The following is a 9,160-nucleotide window of genomic DNA, read 5'->3' on the forward strand; positions in this document are numbered from 1 at the left end:
TACCTGTTATCCAGTTTCTTTCCTCTTCCACCCTTTCTCTCCTCCTTTTCCCGCCGCTTTCCTCTTCCTGTATCCTTCCCTCGTTCTTTCAATCTTTTCCCCATCATCCGTATCCGATATCTCCTCCAAGTCCATGTTATCCATCCAACTCACACTCTTGACATCCACTTCCGTTGTGCTCCCCGTGCTCATCTCCGTCTCTGGTATTGTCGTCGTTGTGCTCCCCGTGTTCATTCCGTTTCTGTTATTGTCATCAAATCCCCAACCCCCCTCCATTTCTTCACCCCCCGTGGTACTTGTTAGTGCTGTGCTTTCCCCAAAACCTGTGAGTCCCCCGTGCTTCCCCCCAGTCTACTTTCCCCCCTCCTCCTGAAAACTCCCTCTTCTTATTTCTGCGTCCATACTGCTCCCAATTTCATTCATCTTCTGGTCCTTCTCCCTTCTTCCTTCCTCCGTCTCTCCACCTTCTGCCACGTCCTCTCCTCCATCTTCTTCTCCTTCTTTCGACAATACACCTTCTTCCTCGAATAGTGTTTTACTCCCCTCTTCAACCCTAACCTCTCCACAGTTGCACTCCGCCAATCTCTTTCTGCATCCACCACAAAAATTCTTCTCTCCGACACATTCTCTCGCGTAGTGTCCTTGATTGCCACACTTGAAACACTTAAATTCCGGGCAGTCTTTAAACTATGTGCCCGGGTTGAATACACAAACGACACACTCTGACCTGTTTGTCATGAATGACCCTAAAATATTCTGCTCCCTCCAACGTCTGAATTCTTGTAGAGTAAGGCAATGATGTCACTTTTTCTGTGAACTTGACTTTGCAAAAACGTGTCCCGTCAACCACCTCCGTTCCTGCCAAACTCTCCTCCTTATCTCCGAGACAGCCGCCACTCCCCAGCTACTCAGCTTCCCAGTATCACACCATCTTCTACGTATACTGGGGAGATTCATAAAAGATACCACCAATTCCTTCACATTAATATCTCTCGCCAGAATCCTGGTGTCCTTTATCCGTATTCCATCCATTAAACGTTCTTTTCCTTTTTCGTTTCTCATCGTAACTTCATACTTCTTTTCTCCTTTCATTCGGCATCCCACCACCTCTCCACACACCCTCCTTAATTGCTCGTAGTAGTTTCCATTGTCGTCACTTTGTCTTCTCCTTCCAACTCAATTGCCACCGTGTATTCTTTGCCATATTTCATTCCTTCTTTATCTTCATTTTTCTTCCGTTGCGCCTTTTCGTTGTCTTTGTCCATTCCGTTTGTCTTTTCCATGTTGTCCGTCATAGTAAAAAATGAATCCAAAAAAACTCTCCCCCAAGCAGCAAAACTGCAAGGGGGAAGACTAACCAAACTTAAAACTATTCAACTGAAGAAAAAATTAATTATATTGCGAAATCAACATACTTAACAAAAATAGCTCTCGAGCAAACACTCTCCAGCAAACACTCACTCAGCTCAGACACTCGCACCTGTCGTCACTTCTCCAATCAGGAAAGGCGTATTCAGGCTGGTATGGCCGTAAGCAAATGACTAACTCTTGGTACACCATATAAAGTCAAAGTGAGTCTGATAAACAGACATTTTCACCAATTAGATAAGCAGCCTGAACTTTGGGTCACTCAGTAAGTGGAAGAAATTACATATACTGTAGCCATCACTTTTTAGCACAGATAGTTGGATGAAATACAAACCAACCTTGCTAACATTTCAAAGCGAGGGCACATATTTCAGCCTTGTGGGAAAAAACGGACAAATACAATGACTTCTGACAAATACATCATTAGCAACAGTTTCCCATGCAGCTATCCTACTAGCCAGAATAAATACACAAAATCTCTGAATGTTGAAAACCTATTGCATTGTTCTGTGTCAAGGAGGAGCGCATGTATGGACAATTTCATATTGTAAGCGCATGGGCGTATGACACATCATGACCATGGGGGTTAGAGCGGCTTCTCAACTATCTCTTGATTGAAGTACCAGCGTGGCATAAATACCATGCTGCATTTCGCAACATGATGTTTCCACAAAATGTCAACAATGTTTGGCTACAAACAAATGTTTCTACCTTTCAATTGGTCCACAAAGTGTCTTTCACAACTGACTTCAAAGATCTCCATAAGCACGGGCAATTGGCTCAAGTCATCCTCAAGCTTGCCGCCAAGCAACGGTTTGTCATTAAACAAGACATCAGGGGAGAGCGCGGACGCAGTCCCCCACTACCATAAATTATGCAATCGAGATTTCCACATTTGGGAAATTCACAGGGGTCAGCATAGCTGGCGTGCAATGGCTAAGCCTCGCCCTGGGTGAACCGCCTTTCTTGATCACGGTATCTCCCTTGCCAGGTAAGTATGAGTTATAGTCATCGGTGGAGGGCAAGTGTCTCCAGTGCCAACATTTTCGGCTAATGGTAACCACTTTGTGTTCCGATAATATCACATCACATCGACCTGCGTTAAATGCCGTTTAGGAATGCACTTGCAGACAGAGTGGTGAAAAAGTAGTTCATTTTGTTTACTAGATTATATCAGTGAACCACTAGATTCCCATCATGCAACACTGTAGAAAAATCACCAATGACTTTTTAATATCTTAACCTGTCTGATATCACAAATGTATGCGATATGACGAAATAAAATCACATTCAGACACACACACACACACACACACACACAGACAAATGCATGAAAGCAATTGATTTATTATCGATAACATCTCACATTCTCTTGTACTTTTGATTTACGCCGTAAAAGAAGGGTTGTAATTCCACCATGGAAAACACAGGGCCATCAGACACCAGTCCAGTTCCACTCCTCACCAGCATTATTTCCTTTGATCATTTGAACAGGGCGAGGGAGCACAAAGCACACACAAGCTGCATTCAGTAACAATATTCTTATTTGTCTTATGCATAAAAGGCAGTTGCTCCCTGACAACACAAGGAACTTTGATTGTATTAAAAGGGCAGGGGAGACTAGCCCATAGAAGCGGCATTTAGTCAATTCAGCATCAAATGCTTACTACAAGGCAGTGTTGCTGATGAAATAATGCCAGAGCACACCCTAGTGGACAAAATGCTTACAGCACCTGGTATTCCCAGGCAGTCTCCCATCCAAGTACTAACCAGGCCCAACCCTGCTTAGCTTCCGAGATCAGACGAGATCGGGCGTATCCAGGCTGGTATGGCCGTAAGCAAATGACTAACTCTTGGTACACCATATAAAGTCAAAGTGAGTCTGATAAACAGACATTTTCACCAATTAGATAAGCAGCCTGAACTTTGGGTCACTCAGTAAGTGGAAGAAATTACATATACTGTAGCCATCACTTTTTAGCACAGATAGTTGGATGAAATACAAACCAACCTTGCTAACATTTCAAAGCGAGGGCACATATTTCAGCCTTGTGGGAAAAAACGGACAAATACAATGACTTCTGACAAATACATCATTAGCAACAGTTTCCCATGCAGCTATCCTACTAGCCAGAATAAATACACAAAATCTCTGAATGTTGAAAACCTATTGCATTGTTCTGTGTCAAGGAGGAGCGCATGTATGGACAATTTCATATTGTAAGCGCATGGGCGTATGACACATCATGACCATGGGGGTTAGAGCGGCTTCTCAACTATCTCTTGATTGAAGTACCAGCGTGGCATAAATACCATGCTGCATTTCGCAACATGATGTTTCCACAAAATGTCAACAATGTTTGGCTACAAACAAATGTTTCTACCTTTCAATTGGTCCACAAAGTGTCTTTCACAACTGACTTCAAAGATCTCCATAAGCACGGGCAATTGGCTCAAGTCATCCTCAAGCTTGCCGCCAAGCAACGGTTTGTCATTAAACAAGACATCAGGGGAGAGCGCGGACGCAGTCCCCCACTACCATAAATTATGCAATCGAGATTTCCACATTTGGGAAATTCACAGGGGTCAGCATAGCTGGCGTGCAATGGCTAAGCCTCGCCCTGGGTGAACCGCCTTTCTTGATCACGGTATCTCCCTTGCCAGGTAAGTATGAGTTATAGTCATCGGTGGAGGGCAAGTGTCTCCAGTGCCAACATTTTCGGCTAATGGTAACCACTTTGTGTTCCGATAATATCACATCACATCGACCTGCGTTAAATGCCGTTTAGGAATGCACTTGCAGACAGAGTGGTGAAAAAGTAGTTCATTTTGTTTACTAGATTATATCAGTGAACCACTAGATTCCCATCATGCAACACTGTAGAAAAATCACCAATGACTTTTTAATATCTTAACCTGTCTGATATCACAAATGTATGCGATATGACGAAATAAAATCACATTCAGACACACACACACACACACACACACACAGACAAATGCATGAAAGCAATTGATTTATTATCGATAACATCTCACATTCTCTTGTACTTTTGATTTACGCCGTAAAAGAAGGGTTGTAATTCCACCATGGAAAACACAGGGCCATCAGACACCAGTCCAGTTCCACTCCTCACCAGCATTATTTCCTTTGATCATTTGAACAGGGCGAGGGAGCACAAAGCACACACAAGCTGCATTCAGTAACAATATTCTTATTTGTCTTATGCATAAAAGGCAGTTGCTCCCTGACAACACAAGGAACTTTGATTGTATTAAAAGGGCAGGGGAGACTAGCCCATAGAAGCGGCATTTAGTCAATTCAGCATCAAATGCTTACTACAAGGCAGTGTTGCTGATGAAATAATGCCAGAGCACACCCTAGTGGACAAAATGCTTACAGCACCTGGTATTCCCAGGCAGTCTCCCATCCAAGTACTAACCAGGCCCAACCCTGCTTAGCTTCCGAGATCAGACGAGATCGGGCGTATCTTTTTTTTTTTTTTTTTCTTTTATTATGAAGAAACACATAACATTTACAACATTCAATCAACAATCAAAAGGTTGAACAATTCATCCTTTTACAAAATCAAAAAAAGAAAAGAAAATAAAACCTATTAGAAACACAATCATCCACCAAAACCAATTAATAATTAAAAACAAGTTTCCATTCGACTCAATTTCAATAAAATTGCTCCCCCACACAAACAATTTTTCAAAATTACATCCACCATATTTATATATTACTTCTATATCTTTCTCTAACATACTTCTAAATAAAACCTCTACACTCACAATTTTCCCTTCATAATGTCCCAAATTCCTTCTTAGTCTTACAGCGTATCTGGCATGACTAAGAACAAAATTCATCAAATTAAAATTAATAACTTTGCTTTTCCCAGTTAAACCAAAAAGAAACAACCTCCTCCACTCAACCCCAGCAACAATCTCTTCTCCCCACTGTTGTACTAAAATCCCCTTTAAAAACTTATGAAACTCATCTAATCTACTACATTCAACAAAAAAGTGCATAAAATTTTCCACCCCCGTACCACAAATATCACATTCTCTTTTAATATCTCTATTTATTTGATGTAAAACCACGTTCGTAAAAATTCTATTATGTTTCATTTTAAAATCATTGTCTTCACATTCTATAGAATTATATTTTACATTTACATTCTTCCATATTGATTTTACATCTATATTTGCAAACACCCTAGACCACACTTTTTCCGAAGCAGGAGTTTTTATCTCTCTTAAAATACATTTTTCATAAACTTTTTAACTTTCAAACCTGACAAATCATGCTTCTTCCCATTACCTTCATAATATAAAACCGGTAAACCCCTAGCTCTTGTTGCCACCTCTTTATTTATTAAAACACCCCACTCCCCAGGAAGACATCCTAATATTCTCTTATACATGTTCTCCACAGTAGTTCTACTTATTTCATCATTTTCTTCAACCACATTATCAAATATTGCCTGACTTGGAAGGAACCCCGGAATTACCTCATATAAGATGTCCCCAATCTGTCTCATCCCAGCCCTCATAAAATATTTACAAAACAACATCTTATTATTATACTGTATCTTGGGATTTAAAAAAATTGGCTGATTTAAAATATTGTCTAAAATGGTACACTCATAATAAATATTTGGTAAAAACTCCCCCCAAGCCTCAAACACTTCTCTATAAACAAAGGTATATTACCTAACATTTCCTTTTTCATACACATCAATAAACCATTGTCCCCCATCCTCCCAACCCTCCTGCAAATACTCCTTAAAAAATCTTTTCCATCCATAATCTAATTCCCCATATAAATATTTACGTACCATTTTGACTCTAATTGCTGTTTTCCTCACATTTAAATCCACCAACTTCAAGCCCCCCTCCTCATAACCTGCAATCAAAGTTTTAAAAGCTATTTTCACCCCCTTCCCTTCCCATAAAAAATCAACTACAATTTTATTCATTTCAGATAAAACCCATTCTGGCATATCCAAAACATTCATTACATAAATAAAAATTGACATCAACAATGAATTTATGACAATTACTTTCCTTTTAATTTCAAAGACCTCCCCCTCCACATATTTACCACCTTCCTAACTTTGTTTATAACCCCACTCCATGTCATATCCCTAGCTTCCTGTTCCTTCACCCCTAAAACACACCTAACACCTTAAAATAATCATTTACCATTTTAAAAGGAAAAATCTCCTCATTAATCTTCCCAACATACATTATTACTGACTTCTCCATATTCACTTTTGCTCCTGAGGCTTTCTCATATACTTTAAAACACTCCATCACCCTTTTAACACTTTCCTCATCTCTACTGTTATTGTGGTATCGTCTGCATATTGATGAATTAAACTAAAACCTCCTTGCGGAGTCTCTACACAATTTATAAAATGATCTTTTTTAAGGTATGCCGCTAAGGGTTCTACCGATAAAACATACAGTAATGCTGATAAAGGGCACCCCTGTCTCACTGATCTCTCAAGAATAAAAGAATCTGTTAAAAACCCCATTACATTTTACCCTACTTTTTGCCTTTCTATATAATAATTTTATCCATCCTATTATTCTATTTCCAAACCCATATTTTCCAGTACCCTAAACATAAAATCATGTTCCACCCTGTCAAAAGCTTTATTAAAATCTATACTTAAAACAATTCCCCCTCTCTTATCGCTATTCATTTTATTTATCACATCTCTAAGTGTAATGATGGTATCAGCTATGTCTCTTCCAGGCACACTATAATTTTGTGTAGGTGCTATAATATCATTTAAAACCATCTTCATCCTATTCGCCAATATCTTAGCTAAAATCTTATAATCTGAATTTAATAAACTAATTGGCCTATAATTTTCTAATTTCACTTTGCTCCCCTTATTTTTATATAAAACCGATATCAGTCCTGTCACCATGGAGTCTGAAACAGTATTATTATCTTCCATATATTGATACACTTCCATTAAAATCGGTGCTAAAAAACTTCATACATTTTGTAAAACTCTGCAATTAGTCCATCTACTCCAGGACTTTTATTTATTTGTAATCCCTTAATTGCATCTTTCACTTCATCCACTGTTATCTTCCTATCACATATTTGCTTTTCCTCAACACCAATTTGCACATCCACACTACCTAAAATCTCCTTTACACACTCTTCATCCACCTCCCCTTTCTTAAATAAATCCTTATAAAAATTCTGTACAGTTTTCTAATATCTCAACATAATCATTTACCACTTCACCCTTTACATTTTCTACTCACTAATATATGATTTCGTCTGTTTAGTTTTCTCTAAACCCAAGAAAAAAGACGTACATTTCTCCCCTTCTAAACATACTTGGCCCTACTTCTATAGATGCCCCCTTACATTTATCTATTCACATTTGCTCAATTGTGCCTTTAAATCTAAAACCTTTCAATATTATAAATAGGATCAATATCACATATTCCTCATTTCTTCATTCAATTTTGCTCTTAAATAATTTTCTTCTCTTGTCATCCTACTCTCTTTCTTCCTTGCATATCTAATACTAAATCTTTTATTTTTTTCTTAACATTTTCCCACCACTGGCACATTATCATTCCCTTTTTGCTATCCTCCATTTCATGTTCTATCAAAGATTTAAGTTGTATTCCATATTCCTCATCACATAGATACCTTGCATTCATACACCACACTCCCCCCCCTTTCCCCTCCCTATCTAACCCCACCGAAAATGTTAACCCAGCATGATCACTAAAAGTTGTAAAAATATACTTAATATCCTTCATAAAATTCCTTAACCCTTCATTTACTAAAACCAGATCTATCCGTGTCTGTTTCAACTCCCCTAAAACCACCTGCCTTCTAGAAAATTCTCTCTTGTTCGGATTCTCATCCCTCCATATATCAATCATTTTTTTCTATCATCATCTTCTTAAAACCCCCCTAGATACATCACTTCTAAAAATAGCTCCTCTTGTCATATCCAGTCTATCCATTTTAACATTAAAATCCCCAACTAAATACAGTTTCCCTCACACCATTTCCTATTCTAAAAATAATCCTCCGCTCTATCTCATTATTCAGCGCATAAATATTTATAATTCTAAAAACCCTACTCATATATTCAAAATCCAATTAAAATCCTCCCATTATTATCATTATATATCTTTTCACATTTCCACTACATCCTTCCTCAATAAAATTGCAACCCCACTTGAATTCCCTCTGCCATTGTTTCATAAATAAAATCCTCCATATTTTTTTTACTTCTAAAACACATACATTATCCCAGTGCGTCTCTTGAATACATAAAATATCTGAATTCTTCATTTGTACTATTCTATTAAATTTTCCCATTGTTCTCAAACCATTTGCATTTATTGACATTATATTGACCATTCTAATAAATAAAAAAATAAAAAATATAATTTCATTATCCTCTACCTGTTATCCAGTATTCTTTCCTCTTCCACCCTTTCTCTCCTCCTTTTCCCGCCGCTTTCCTCTTCCTGTATCCTTCCCTCGTTCTTTCCATCTTTTCCCCATCAATCCGTATCCGATATCTCCTCCAAGTCCATGTTATCCATCCAACTCACACTCTTGACATCCACTTCCGTTGTGCTCCCCGTGCTCATCCTCCGTCTCCTGGTATTGTCGTCGTTGTGCTCCCCGTGTTCATACTCCGTTTCTGTTATTGTCATTCAAATCCCCAACCCCCTCCATTTCCTTCACCCCCGTGGTACTTGTTAGTGCTGTGCTTATCCCCCAAAACCT

At 38.7% G+C, this 9,160-nt stretch overlaps 3 non-coding genes across 3 annotated transcripts; all 3 read right to left on the bottom strand.

Moving 5' to 3' along the window:
* Positions 1 to 2,202: 2,202 nt before the first annotated feature.
* On the bottom strand, positions 2,203 to 2,367 carry LOC120039390. Its single transcript, XR_005475397.1, has one exon. It is a non-coding gene; the product is annotated as a U1 spliceosomal RNA (small nuclear RNA).
* Positions 2,368 to 3,089: 722 nt separating this feature from the next.
* LOC120039388 lies at positions 3,090 to 3,208 on the bottom strand. The gene has a single exon (XR_005475396.1). It is a non-coding gene; the product is annotated as a 5S ribosomal RNA (ribosomal RNA).
* A 667-nt stretch (positions 3,209 to 3,875) lies between these two features.
* Positions 3,876 to 4,040, bottom strand: LOC120039391. The gene has a single exon (XR_005475398.1). It is a non-coding gene; the product is annotated as a U1 spliceosomal RNA (small nuclear RNA).
* Positions 4,041 to 9,160: the final 5,120 nt, after the last annotated feature.

The sequence above is a fragment of the Salvelinus namaycush genome, unplaced genomic scaffold, assembly GCF_016432855.1.
Source record: "Salvelinus namaycush isolate Seneca unplaced genomic scaffold, SaNama_1.0 Scaffold2690, whole genome shotgun sequence".
Classification (NCBI taxonomy): Eukaryota; Metazoa; Chordata; class Actinopteri; order Salmoniformes; family Salmonidae; genus Salvelinus; species Salvelinus namaycush.